The sequence below is a fragment of the Macaca thibetana genome, chromosome X (genome assembly GCF_024542745.1).
Source record: "Macaca thibetana thibetana isolate TM-01 chromosome X, ASM2454274v1, whole genome shotgun sequence".
NCBI lineage: Eukaryota > Metazoa > Chordata > Mammalia > Primates > Cercopithecidae > Macaca > Macaca thibetana.
Window position 1 is genome coordinate 23,799,656 of NC_065598.1, and position 13,940 is coordinate 23,813,595.

The following is a 13,940-nucleotide window of genomic DNA, read 5'->3' on the forward strand; positions in this document are numbered from 1 at the left end:
ATTTAGAAGTTTTGCATGCATGTTAATAAGTGAGATTGGTCTAAAACATTATTTTTTAACACTGTTTTGTGAATTTGATATTAAATTTGTATTAGCTCATAATATGGGCTGAGTAAATTTCCCACTATTTCTGTTTTCTGAAATATATTATTTCATAATAATTTAATATAGAGAGATTATCTTTCCTTTGAAGGTTTGGTAAGACTTTTTAGTAAAACTGTGTGGGCTTGATATTTCTTATCATGAGAGGTATTTGATTATCAGTTCCTATTTTGGTAATCTGTATTTTTCTTGAAATCTTTCCATGGTATCTTAGTTTTCAAATGTTCTGGGCCAAGGTTGTTCACAATGTTCTCATATGTTATTAAAAATCTCTACTGTTATCATTTGTTATATTTCCTTTCTGTTCCTATTATTGTTTATTTTCTCTCTTCTCCTTTCTGATGATCAGACTCGCTGGAATTTTTTCCTTTTTCTTTTTTAAATTAGAGATGGTGTCTTACTCTGTCGCCTAGTCTAGGGTACAGTGGCGGGATCATAACTCACTGTAGCCTTGAACTTCTGAGCTCAAGTGATCCTCCTGCCTCAGGATCCTGAGTAACTGGGTTTATAGGCGACAGCCACTGTGCCCAACAATTTTTTCTATTTTAGTAGTTTTGTCAGAGAACAAAATTTTGGTTGTACTGATTGCCTTTTTCTTTCCTTTCTGTCATTAATTTCTGCTCTTATAGACTTTATACCCATCTTTCTACTTCTTTGGAGTTTACTTTTTGAAGTCTAAGATCCTGAACTGAATATATAACTCACTTATTTTCAGGCTTTCCTATTTGTCTTCTTTTTTTTTTTTTTTTTTTTGAGATTGAGTTTCGCTCTTGTTGCCCAGGCTGGAGTGCAATGGCGTGATCTCCACTCACCGCAACCTCCGCCTCCCAGGTTCAAGTGATTCTCCTGCCTCAGCCTCCTGAGTACCTGGGATTACAGGCATGCGCCAACACGCCCGGCTAAGTTTTGTATTTTTAGTAGAGACGGGGTTTCTCCATGTTGGTCAGGCTGGTCTCAAACTTCTGACCTCAAGTGATCTGCCCGCCTTGGCCTCCCAAAGTGCTGGAATAACAGGCGTGAGCCACTGCGCCCAGCCCCTATTTTTGTTTTCACAACTTTTTTTTTTTTTTAAATCAAGCCCCTTCCCCAGGAACCAGTGGGTTCAACATCCAGCCACAATAGGAACAGTCACTGGGCCTTGTCCTGTTCCTTGAGGCTTGAGGGATTATTTATTTTTATTATTTTATTTATTTATTTTTATTATTTTTATTTTATTAATTAATTTCTTTCTTTCTTTCTTTTTTTTTTTTTTTTTTTGAGACGGAGTCTCGCTCTGTCGCCCAGGCTGGAGTGCAGTGGCCGGATCTCAGCTCACTGCAAGCTCCGCCTCCTGGGTTCACGCCATTCTCCTGCCTCAGCCTCCCGAGTAGCTGGGACTACAGGCGCCCGCCACCGCGCCCAGCTAATTTTTTGTATTTTTAGTAGAGACAGGGTTTCACTATGGTCTCGATCTCCTGACCTCGTGATCCGCCCACCTCAGCCTCCCAAAGTGCTGGGATTACAGGCGTGAGCCACCGCGCCCAGCCTAATTTATTTATTTCTGAGATGGAGTCTCACTCTGTTGCCCAGGCTGGAGTGCAGTGGCATGATCTCGGCTCACTGCAAGCTCTGCCTCCCAAGTTCACGCCATTCTCCTGCCTCAGCCTCCTGAGTAGCTGGGACTACAGGCGCCTGCCACCATACCCGGCTAATTTTTTTTTTTGTATTTTTAGTAGAGACGGGGTTTCACCGTGTTAGCCAGGATGGTCTCGATCTCCTGACCTCGTGATCCACCCGCCTCGGCCTCCCAAAGTGCTGGGATTACAGGCATGAGCCACTGCGCCCGGCCTTTATCTTATTTTTTGAGATGGAGTTTCGCTCTTGTTGCCCAGGCTGGAGTGCAGTGGTGCGACCTCGGCTCACTGCAACCTCTGCCTCCCAGGTTCAAGCGATTCTTCTGCCTCAGCCTCCCGAATAGCTGGGATTACAGGCACCTGCGATCATTCTCGGCTAATTTTTGTTATTTTTAGTAAAGACGAGGGTTCACCATGTTGACCAGGCTGGTCTCAAACTCCTGATCTCAAGTGATCTGCCAGCCTCAGCCTCCCAAAGTGCTGGGATTACAGGCATGAGCCACCACTCCCAGCCCTTATTTTTATTTTTTTGAGACAGAGTCTTGCTCCATTGCCCAGGGTGGAGTGCAGTGGCATGATCTCGGCTCACTGTAACCTCTGCCTCCCGGGTTCAAGTGATTCTTTTATTTTTTTACTTTATTATTATTATTTTTTTGAGATGGAGTCTCAGTCCGTCGCCAGGCTGGAGTGCAGTGGCATGATCTCGGCTCACTGCAACCTCCACCTCCCAGGTTCAAGCGATTCTCCTGCCTCCCAGGTTCAAGCGATTCTCTTGTCTCCCGAGTAGCTGCGATTACAGGCGCTCGCCACCACGCCCTGCTAATTTTTGTAGTTTTTTTTTTTTTTTTTTTTTTTTTTTTGAGACGGAGTCTCGCTCTGTCACCCAGGCTGGAGTGCAGTGGCCGGATCTCAGCTCACTGCAAGCTCCGCCTCCCGGGTTCACGCCATTCTCCTGCCTCAGCCTCCCGAGTAGCTGGGACTACAGGCGCCTGCCACCTCGCCCGGCTAAGTTTTTGTATTTTTAGTAGAGACGGGGTTTCACTGTGTTAGCCAGGATGGTCCCGATCTCCTGACCTCGTGATCCGCCCGTCTTGGCCTCCCAAAGTACTGGGATTACAGGCTTGAGCCACCGCGCCCGGCCAATTTTTGTAGTTTTAGTAGAGACGGGGTTTCACCACATTGGCCAGTCTGGTCTCGAACTCCTGACCTCAGGTGATCCACCTGCCTCAGCCTCCCAAAGTGCTGGGATTACAGGCATGAGCCACCACGCCTGGACTTAATTTTTTATTAAATACAAGTCACATACCATAAACCTACCCTTTTAAAATATATAATTCAGTGGTTCTTAGTATATTCCCAAAGTTATGCAACCACCACCACGATCTAATTCTGAAACATGAAACCCCATATACATTAGGCAGCCATCCCAGCACTACCTCAAACACACACCCAGCCCCTGGCACACCCTAATCTACTTTCTGTCTCTATGGATTTGCCTATTCTAGACACTTTTATTATGGACTCATATAATATGTGGCCATTTCTGCCTGGTTTCTTTCATTTTGCAAAATGTTTTCAAGGTTCATCCATGTTGTAACAAAGTACTGCAAACTGGGTGGCTTCAAACAACAGAAATGTATTGTCTCACAGTTCTGTAGGCTGGAAGTCTGAGGTCAAGGTGTTGGCAGGAATGGCTCCTTCTGAGGACTGTGAAGGAGAATCTGTTCTGGGCCTGGGCCTTTCTCCTAGCTTTTGCTGCCTTGCTGGCAGTCTTTGGCATTCCAAAGATAAGATGTGTCACCCTTATATCTTTTTTTTTTTTTTTTTTTTGAGAGGGAGCCTCACTCTCTCGCCCAGGCTGGAGTGCAGTGGTGTGATCCTGGCTCACTGCAACCTCCGCCTCCCGGGTTCAAGTGATTCTCCTGCCTCAGTCTCCTGAGTAGCTGGGATTACAGGCACCTGCTACCACATCTGGCTAATTTTTGTATTTTTGGTAGAGACAGTTTCACCGTGTTGGGGAGGCTGGTCTTGAACTTCTGACCTCAGGTGATCCGCCCTCCTTGGCCTCCCAAAGTGCTGGGATTACAGGCGTGAGCCACTGCGCCCGGCCATGTCACTGTTATCTCTGCCTTCATCTTCACTTGGCATTCTCCTTGTATGTATGCCTGTTTCTGTGTCCAAATTTCCTCTTTTTTAAGGACACCAGTCCTATGGGTTAGGGCCTATCCTAATGTCCTCATTTTAACTTGATTGCCTCTGTAAAGACCATATTACCAAATAAGGTTGCAGTCTGAGGTGCTGGGGGGTTAGGACTTCAATATATCTTTTTGAGGGGCACAACTCAACTCATAGCATCACATCATTCCTTTTATTGCCAAATAATATTCGAATAATATGGATATACCACATTTTCTTTATTCATTCATTTGTTGACGGACATTTGGGTTGCATCTGCCTTTTAGCTATTATGAATAATGCTGCTATGAACATACAGGTTTTGTGTGGCACATATTTTTGATTCTCTTCCGTATATGCCTGGGAGTAGAATTGCTGGGATGTATAGTAACTCAGTGTTTAGCCTTTGGAAGAACTGCCAGGCTGTTTTTCACAGCTGCCACAGCATTTTACATTGCCACTAGCAATGTAGGAAGGTTCTAATTTTTCTGCATCCTCACCAGTGTGTATTATTTTGATTCTAGCCATCCTAGCGGATGTGAAGTGGTATCTCATTTTGGTTTGGATTTGCATTTCCCTGACAAGTAAGGATACTGAGCATCTTTCCATGTATTTGTTGGCTATTTGCATATCTTCTTTGAAGCAATGTCTATCAAATCCTTTGCCCATTTTTTTTTTTTTCTGAGACAGAGTCTTACTCTGTCGCCCAAGCTGGAGTGCAATGGCGCGATCTCGGCTCACTGCAACCTCCACCTCCCAGGTTCAAGCAATTCTCCAGCCTCAGCCTCCCAAGTAGGTGGGATTACAGGCATCCGCCACCATGCCTAGCTAATTTTCATATTTTTATTAGAGACGGGGTTTCACCATGTTGGTCAGGCTGGTCTCGAACTCCTGACCTCAGGTGATCCACCTGCCTTGGCCTCCCAAAGTGCTGGGATTACAAGCATGAGCTGCCGCGCCCAGCCTCCTTTGCCCATTTTTAAATTGGGTTGTCTTTTTATTATTGAGCCCTTTAGGTACTTTAGATACAGGTTCCTTATAGATATGTAATATGCAAATATTTTCTTCCATTTTGTGGATTGTCTTTTTACTTTCTTGATCATTTGCAGCACAAAAGTTTTTAATTTTGAGGAAGCTCAGTTTATTTTTTCTTTTGTCATTTGTACTTTTGTTATTGTGTCTAAGAAACCATTGCCAAATCCAAGGTAACAACGACATACTCTTATATTTTCTTCTAAGAATTTTCCAGTTTTAGTCCTTACACTCAGGCCATGATCCATTTGAGTTCATTTTTGTGTGTTGTGTGAGGAAGAGGTCCATCTTCATTCTTTTGCATGGGGATATCCAATTGTCTCGGCACCATTTGTTGAAGAGACTGCTCTTTCCCCATGGAATTGTCTTGGCACGCTTATCAAAATCAGTTGACCACAAATGTAAGGGTTTATTTCTGAGCTCTTAATTCTGTTCCATTCATTGATGCATATGCCTATCTTTATGACGGTACGGCACTGTCTTGATTACTGTAGTTTTGTAGTAAGTTTTGAAATCGGGACATGTGAGTCCTCCAACTTTGATCTTTTTCCTTTTTTTTTTTTTTTTTTTGAGACGGAGTCTTGCTCTGTCGCCCAGGCTGGAGTGCAGTGGCCAGATCTCAGCTCACTGCAAGCTCCACCTCTCGGGTTCACGCTATTCTCCTGCCTCAGCCTCCTGAGTAGCTGGGACTACAGGCGCCTGCTACCATGCCCGGCTAATTTTTTGTATTTTTTAGTAGAGACGGGGTTTCACCGTGTTAACCAGGATTGTCTTGATCTCCTGACCTCATGATCCGCCCGTCTCGGCCTCCCAAAGTGCTGGGATTACAGGCTTGAGCCACCGCGTCCGGCTTTGATCTTTTTCAACATTTTTTTTTTTTTTTGGCTATTCTGAGTCCGATGCGTTTTCCTATGAATTTTATGATTAAATTATCTATTTCTGCAAAACAACCTGGGATTTTGATAGGGATTCCATTGAATCTGTAGGTGAATTGGGGGAGTATTACCATCTTGACAATGTTTGTTTTCCAATCCATGAACGTATATATTTTTCCATTTTTTAGATCTAAAGTTTTTTCAACAGTGTTTTATAGTTTTCAGTGTACAAATCTTGTGCTTTTTTCTTAAATTTATTCCTAGGCATTCTTTGGTTTTGCTGCTATTATAAATGGGATTGTTGTCCTAATTTGATTTTTGGATTCTTCAATGCTAGTGTATAGAAATATAACTGACTTTGGCATGTTGATTTTGTATCCTGACACTTTTCTGAACTTGTTCCTTAGTTCTGATTGTTTTTTTAGCAAATTTCTTAGGATTTTCTACATTTGAGACTGTGTCATCTGCAAATAGAGATAGTTTTCCTTCTTTTTTCCATCTGAGTGCCTTTTTATTTCTTTTTCATGCCTGATTGCTGTGGCTAGAACCTCTTCTACAATGTTGAATAGAAGTGGGGAGAGCAAGTCCAGGTGCAGTGGTTCACACCTGTAATCCCAGCACTTGGGGAGGCTGAGGCAGGTGGATCACCTGAGGTCAGGAATTCAAGACCAACCTGGTCAACATGGTGAGACCCCCCCCCCACATCTGTACTAAAAATACAAAAATCAGCCGGGTGTGGTGGCTCATGCCTGTAATCCCAGCTACTCCAGAGGCTGAGGCACGAGAATTGCTTGAACCCCGGGAGGTGGAGGCTGCAGTGGCAAAATGTTGATTTTCTCATTCTCTCATTCTTTTTGTACTTTTTTGTCTGGCATTCTTTGATGGAGACAAAGTATTCTCCATTAATTACTTGGTGACCTTGGGGTTCTGCCTGGGGACAGAAATGCCATGATAAATGTTTCTTTCCATTTATCAGTTTGCAGAGTTATGAGATGGTGCTCTAGCATGGTAAGGGTTATTAAAATTATCTCTGTGGGCTCACATATATATTTTACATATTTCAATCAATTACACTCATTATTGTTTCTGATGCTCAAACTATCTCTTGTTTGGCCAGTGGGAGCCCCTTCAAGGTGACTCCTTTGCCTTCCTGATAGTATCCTGGCAAGTTGTCCCAGGTTTGTATTATAAATTTTCTGTCCCAGATGTGGAATCAGCCATTTGAGGGCTTTTCTTTTTTAAAATGTAATCCAGTGGCCGGGCTCAGTGGCTCATGCCTATAATCCCAGCACTTTTGGAGGCCAAGGCAGACAGATTACTTTAGGTCAGGAGTTTGAGACCAGCCTGGCCAACATGGTGACACCCCATCTCTACAAAAATACAAAAATTAGCTGGGCATGATGGCAGGTGCCTGTAATTCCAGCTACTTGGGAGGCTGAGGCAGGAGAATTGCTCAAACCCGGGAGGCAGAGGTTGCAGTGAGCCGAGATCATGCCACTGCACTCTAGCCTGGACGACAGAGGGAGACTCCGTCTTAAAACAAACAAACAAACAAAAACCCAAAACAACCCAACTTAATCCACTTATGAATAAAAATTACCTCAAAATACTGATTTGCTACATCCAGTAAGTTTTGGTATGAAATACTAACATTCCAGTTGAGATATAATTTTTTTTTTTTTAATCTTGAGACAGTGTTGCTCTGTCACCCAGGCTGGAGTACAATGGCTCAATCACGGTTCACTGCATCCTCAGCCTCCTGGGCTGAGGTGATCTTCCCACCTCAGCCTCGCAAGTAGCTGGGACCATGGGCACGGCCACACCTGGTTAATTTTTTCTATTTTTTTGTAGACACAGGGTTTCACCATGTTGCCCAGATAGGTCTCGAACTCCTGGGCTCAAGTGATCCTCCTGCTTTGGCCTCCCAAAGTGCTGGGATTACACCTGTGAGCCACTGTGCCTGGCCTATTTTGTAATTTTGATTTTGATTTACTGTTTTTAAAAAATAGTTTTATTGGGATGTAATTTACATACCATACAACTCACTGATTTAAAGTGTACAATTCAATGGTGTTTAGTATATTACCAGATATATGCCACCATCGTGACAGTCGGGATATTTGAGTCACTTCAGAAGGAAACCCCTCAGTAAGCTGGGGACACAGCAAAGAAATACAAAAGAAAAACAAGAAAAGGGGAATAAAGAAAATCAAATTCTTAAATAAAAGAAAAAAAAGAAACCATATCCTTTAGTTATCATTCCCTCATCCCTCATCCTCCAACCACCCAACCTTAATAACCACAAATCTACCTTCTGTCTCTATAGGTTTTTCTATACTGGACTTTTTTTTTCTTTTTTCTTTCTTTTTTTTTTTTTTTTTTTGAGACAGAGTCTGGCTCTGTCGCCCAGGCTGGAGTGCAATGGTGATCTCAGCTCACTGCCACCTGCGCCTGCTTCTGGACTTTCATAGAATGGAATAATATAATATGTGGTCATGTCTTTGAAGTTCATCCATGTTATAGCATGTATCAGTAGTTCATATCTTTTTATTTTTAAATTATTTTAGTTTTTTTTTTTTTTTCAGAGACAGACCTCTCTCTCTCTCTCTCTCTGAGACTGGATCTCACTCCAGTTTCCCAGGCTGGAGTGCATTGGCACAATCTTAGCTCACTGCAGCCTCGACCTTCAGGGCTCAGGTGATACTCCCACCTCAGCCTCCCGAGTAGCTGGCCCTACAGGCATGTGCTACCCACGTCCAGCTAGGTTTTGTATTTTTAGAAGAGATGGGGTTTTGCTATGTGGCCCAGGCTGGTCTCCAATTCCTGGGCTCAAGCTGCCTGCGTCGGCCTCCCAAAGTGTTGGATTACAGGTGTGAGCCACCAAGTCCAGCCCATTCCTTTTTTAAAGACAGCTTTATTGAGATATAATGTACACAGTACACAATTAACTCATTTGAAGTGTACAATTCAATGGCCATTAGTGTATTCATAAAGTTGTGCAACCATCACCACAGTCAATGTTAGAACTTTTTTATCCAGCCAGGCACGGTGGCTCACGCCTGTAATCCCAGCACTTTGGGATGCTGAGGCAGGTGGATCACCTGAGGTCGGGAGTTCAAGACCAACCTGGCCAACATGGCGAGACCCCTATCTGTACTAAAAATACAAAAATTAGCCGGGTGTGGTGGCTCATGCCTGTAATCCCAGCTACTCCAGAGGATGAGGCACGAGAATTGCTTGAAGCCCGGAAGGCGGAGGCTGCAGTGGCAAAATGTTGATTTTCTAATTCTCTCATTCTTTCCGTACTTTTTTGTCTGGCATTCTTTGATGGAGACAAAGTATTCTCCATTAATTACCTAGCAACCTTGGGGTTCTGCCTGGGGACAGGCACCGTGGCTCATGCCTGTAATCCCAGCACTTTGGGAGACTGAGGCGGGCGGATGACCTGAGGTCAAGTGTTCAAGACCAGCCTGCCCAACATAGTGAAACCCTGTCTCTACTAAAAATACAAAAATTAGTCGGGTGTGGTGGCAGGCTCCTGTAATCCCAGCTACTCGGGGGGCTGAGGCAGAAGAATCACTTGAACCCAGAAGGCGGAGGTTACAGTGAGCCGAGATCATGCCACTCCAGCCTGGGGGACAAGAACAAAACTCTGTCCCCCCCACACACAAAAAAGAGAACCTTTTTATCCCCTCAAAAAGAAGCTCTGTGCCCTCTAGCCATCATCCCCCTACTCCTCAGCGCCCTTCTCCACTCCCAGCCCTAAGCAGCCGCTGCTCTACTTTCTGTGTCTATAGATTTCTAAGTTGCAAATTTTCGTATTACTAGAATCATATAATATGTGATCTTTTCCTTTATATGTGGCTTCTTTCATTTAGCATAATGTTTTCTTTTCTTTTTTTTTTTTTTTTTTTTTTTTGAGACGGAGTCTCGCTCTGTTGCCCGGGCTGGAGTGCAGTGGCCGGATCTCAGCTCGCTGCAAGCTCCGCCTCCCGGGTTCCCGCCATTCTCCTGCCTCAGCCTCCCAAGTAGCTGGGACTACAGGCGCCCGCCACCTCGCCCGGCTAGTTTTTTTTTTTGTATTTTTTAGTAGAGACGGGGTTTCACCGTGTTCGCCAGGATGGTCTCGATCTCCTGACCTCGTGATCCGCCCGTCTCGGCCTCCCAAAGTGCTGGGATTACAGGCTTGAGCCACCGCGCCCGGCCTAGCATAATGTTTTCAAGGTCCATCCAAGCTGTAGTATCTATTAGTACTTCATTCCTTTTTTTTTTTTTTTTGAGATGGAGTCTCGCTCTGTCGCCCAGACTGGAGTGCAGTGGCACGATCTCGGCTCACTGCAAGCTCTGCCTCTCGGATTCATGCCATTCTCCTGCCTCAGCCTCCCGAGTAGCTGGGACTACAGGCACCCGCCATCGCGCCCAGCTAATTTTTTGTATTTTTAGTAGAGATGGGGTTTCACCGTGTTAGCCAGGATGGTCTCGATCTCCTGACCTCGTGATCCACCTGCCTCGGCCTCCCAAAGTCCTGGGATTACAGGCATGAGCCACCGCGCCCGGCCAGGTTTTCTTTTTAACTGAAGTTTGTAGCTTACATTAAGGTTCACTCTTTGCGTTGTACATTCTGTGGGTTTGGACAAATATATGATGACATGTATCCACCATTACAGTTTCACACAGAATAGTTTTGATGCCCTAGAAATTCCCCATGTTCCACCTACTTATCCCTCTTTCCTTCCCTCTCTTCTAACCCTTGGCAACCATTATATTTCCATAGTTTTGCCTTTTCCAGAATGTCATATAGTTGGAGTCAAACAATATGTAGACTTTTTAGTTTGGCTTCTTTTACTCAGCAATATGCATTTAAAGTTCCTCCATGTCTTTTTCTGGTTTTATAGCTCATTTCTTTTTTATCACTCAATAACATTCCATTGTATGAATGTACCACAGTTTGTTTATCTATTCACCTATTGTAGGACATCTTGGTTGCTTCCACTTTTGGCAATTATGAATAAAGCTGTTATAAACATTCATGTGCAGGTTTTTTATGTGGACATAAGTTTTCAATTCATTTGTGTAAATACCAAAAAGTGCGATTGCTGGATCATATGGTAAGAGTATGTTTAGTTTTGTAAGAAACTGCCAAGCTGTCTTCCAAAGTGGCTGTACCATTTTGCATTCCCACCCACAATGAATGAGAGCTCCTGTTGCTTATTATGACTTTCTGATTCTAGCCATCCTACTGGCTACAAAGTGGTATCTCATTCTCATTTTGATTTGAATTCCTCCGATGGGTAATGATATTGAGCATCTTTTCATGTGCTTATTGGCCATTTATATATTCCTTGAAAAAATACTGATCATGTCTATTCAGATCCTTTGCCCATTTAAAAAATGTTGGCCTGCCTTCTTCTTATTGAATTTTAAGAGTTTTTAATTCTAGATACAAATCCCTTAATGGATTTATGATTTGCAAATATGGTCTCCCATTCCATGGGTTTTCTGTGCAATTTCTTCTTCTTTTTTTTTTTTTTTGAGATGGAGTCTTGCTCTGTCGCCAGGCTGGAGTGGAGGGCAGTGGTGCAGTCTCGGCTCACTGCAGCCTCCATCTCCCGGGTTCAAGTGATTCTCCTGCTTCAGCCTCCCGGGTAGCTGGGATTACAAGTGCCCGCCGCCATGCCCAGCTAATTTTTTATGTTTTTTAGTAGAGACGGGGTTTCACCATGTTGGCCAGGATGGTCTCGATCTCTTGACCTCGTGATCTGCCCTCCTCGGCCTCCCAAACTTCTGGGATTACAGGCGTGAGCCACCGCGCCTGGCCCCTGTGCACTTTCTTGATGATGTTCTTTGAAAGAAAAGTTTTTAATTGTGGGGCGCAGTGGCTCATGCCTGTAATCCCAGCACTTTGGGAGGCTGATCAGGGTGGATTGCTTGAGCCCAGGAGTTCAAGACCGCCTTGGCCAACATGGTGAAACCCTGTTTCTACAAAAAATACAAAAGTTAGCTGAGTATGGTGGCATGTGCCTGTAGACCCAGCTACTCGGGAGGCTGAAGTGGGAGGATTGCTTGAGCCAGGAGGATGAGGCTGCAGTGAGCTGAGATCAGGCCACTGCACTCTAGCCTGGATGACAGAGTGAGACCCTGTCTCAGAAAAAAAAAAAAAAAAAAAAACAAAAAAAACAAAAAAAGAGACAGAGAGAGAGAGAAAGAAAAGTTTTTAATTTTGATGAAGACCAATTTCTCCATGTTTTCTTTTATTCCTAGTGCTTTTGTGTCATATCTAAGAATCCTTTGCCAAATTGTGACTTACTCTTAAGCCCATGAGTTATTATTTAGTAACATTTTAGTGTTGTATACATTTATTTTTAAAACTTACCCTTATTGTTCTTTCCTTTTTGAAAGTAAGGTCTGACTGAGCGTGGTGGTGCATGCCTGTAGTCCCAGCTACCTGGGAGGCTGAGATGGGAGGATGGCTTGGGCCCAGGAGTTTGAGGCCAGCCTGGGCAACAGAGTGAGACTCTGTCTCTAAAATTAAAATAATAAATAATAGAGAGTGAGGTCTATTTAATATTAATTCTTTCCAATTTGTTGAGACTTCCCTCGTCATTTATACCTTTTTTTTTTTTTTTTTTGAAACAGAGTCTCGCTCTGTCACCCAGGCTAGTACAGTGGCACGACCTCAGCTCACTGCAACCTCCACTTCCCTGATTCAAGCAATTCTCCTGCCTCAGCCTCTCAAGTAGTTTGGATTACAGGTGCTTGCCACCACAGCTGGCCAATTTTTGTATTTTTAGTAGAGATGGGGTTTCACATGTTAGTCAGGCTGGTCTTGAGCTCCTGACTCAGGTGATCCACTCACCTTGGCCTCCCAAAGTGCTGGAATTACAGGTGTGAGCCACCGCACCCAGTCCATCATTTATATCTGATCATTTTTTCGTAAATGCTTCATATGTAATTAAGGAGAATGAACACATTTTTCTGGTTGGTGAGTTTTTGGGTTTGCTTATCTTGAATAAAAAACTTGTCTTTCTTGGCTGGATGCGGTGGCTCACACCTATAATTCTAGCACTTTGGGAGGCCTAGGCAGGTGGATCACCTGAGGTCAGGAGTTTGAGACCAGCCTGGCCAACATGGTGAAACCCCATCTCTACTAAAAATACAAAACTTAGCCAGGTGTGGTGGCGCACACCTGTAATCCCAGCTACCCAGGAGGCTGAGGCAGGAGAATCGCTGGAACTCAGGAGGTAGAGGCTGCAGTGAGCCGAGATCATACCATGGCACTCCAGTCTGGGTGAGAGAGGGAGACTCTGTCTCAACAACAAAACAAAACAGAACAACAACAACAACAAGAAAAACTTGTCTTTCTCCAAATTTGGGAAGTTTTCAGCCATTATTTCTTCAAATATTTTTTCTGCACCAATCTCTTTCTAATCTGCTAGGACTCCAGAGCCACAAAAGTTAGATCTTTTGATATGTTTCCACAGGACTAAGGATCTGTTAAATTTTTTTCAATCTTCTTTCCATTCTTTATCTTTTTTATTTTTAAAATTTATTTATTTATTTATTATTATTTTTTTTGAGATAAGGAGTCTTGCTCTGTCACGCAGGCTGGAGTGCAATGGTACGATCTCAGCTACCTACAACCTCTGCCTCCCAGATTCAAGCAATTCTCCTGCCTCAGCCTCTTGAGTAACTGGGATTATAGGTACTCACCACCACACCTGGTTAATTTTTGTATTTTTAGTAGAGACAGGGTTTCACTATGTTGGTCAGGCTGGTCTCGAACTCCTGACCTTGTGATCTGCCTGCCTCAGCCTCTCAAAGTGCTGGGATTACAGGCATGAGCCACCACGCCCAGTCCGTCTGGTATATTTTTTAAGGTGTGATTAGCATTTAAATCCGTGAACTTTGAGTAGAGTAGATTATCCTCTATAATTTGAGTAAGCCTCATGCAATCAGTGGGAGACCGTAAAAGTAAAGAGGAAGAAAGAATTCTGCCTCCAGAATGCCTTCAGACTCAAGATTGTAGCATACACTTTTCCCTGGGTCTCCAGCCTGCTGGCCTGCCTTAAAGAACCTGGACTTGCCTCTAAACACACACACACACACACACACACACACACACACACACACACACACACACTCT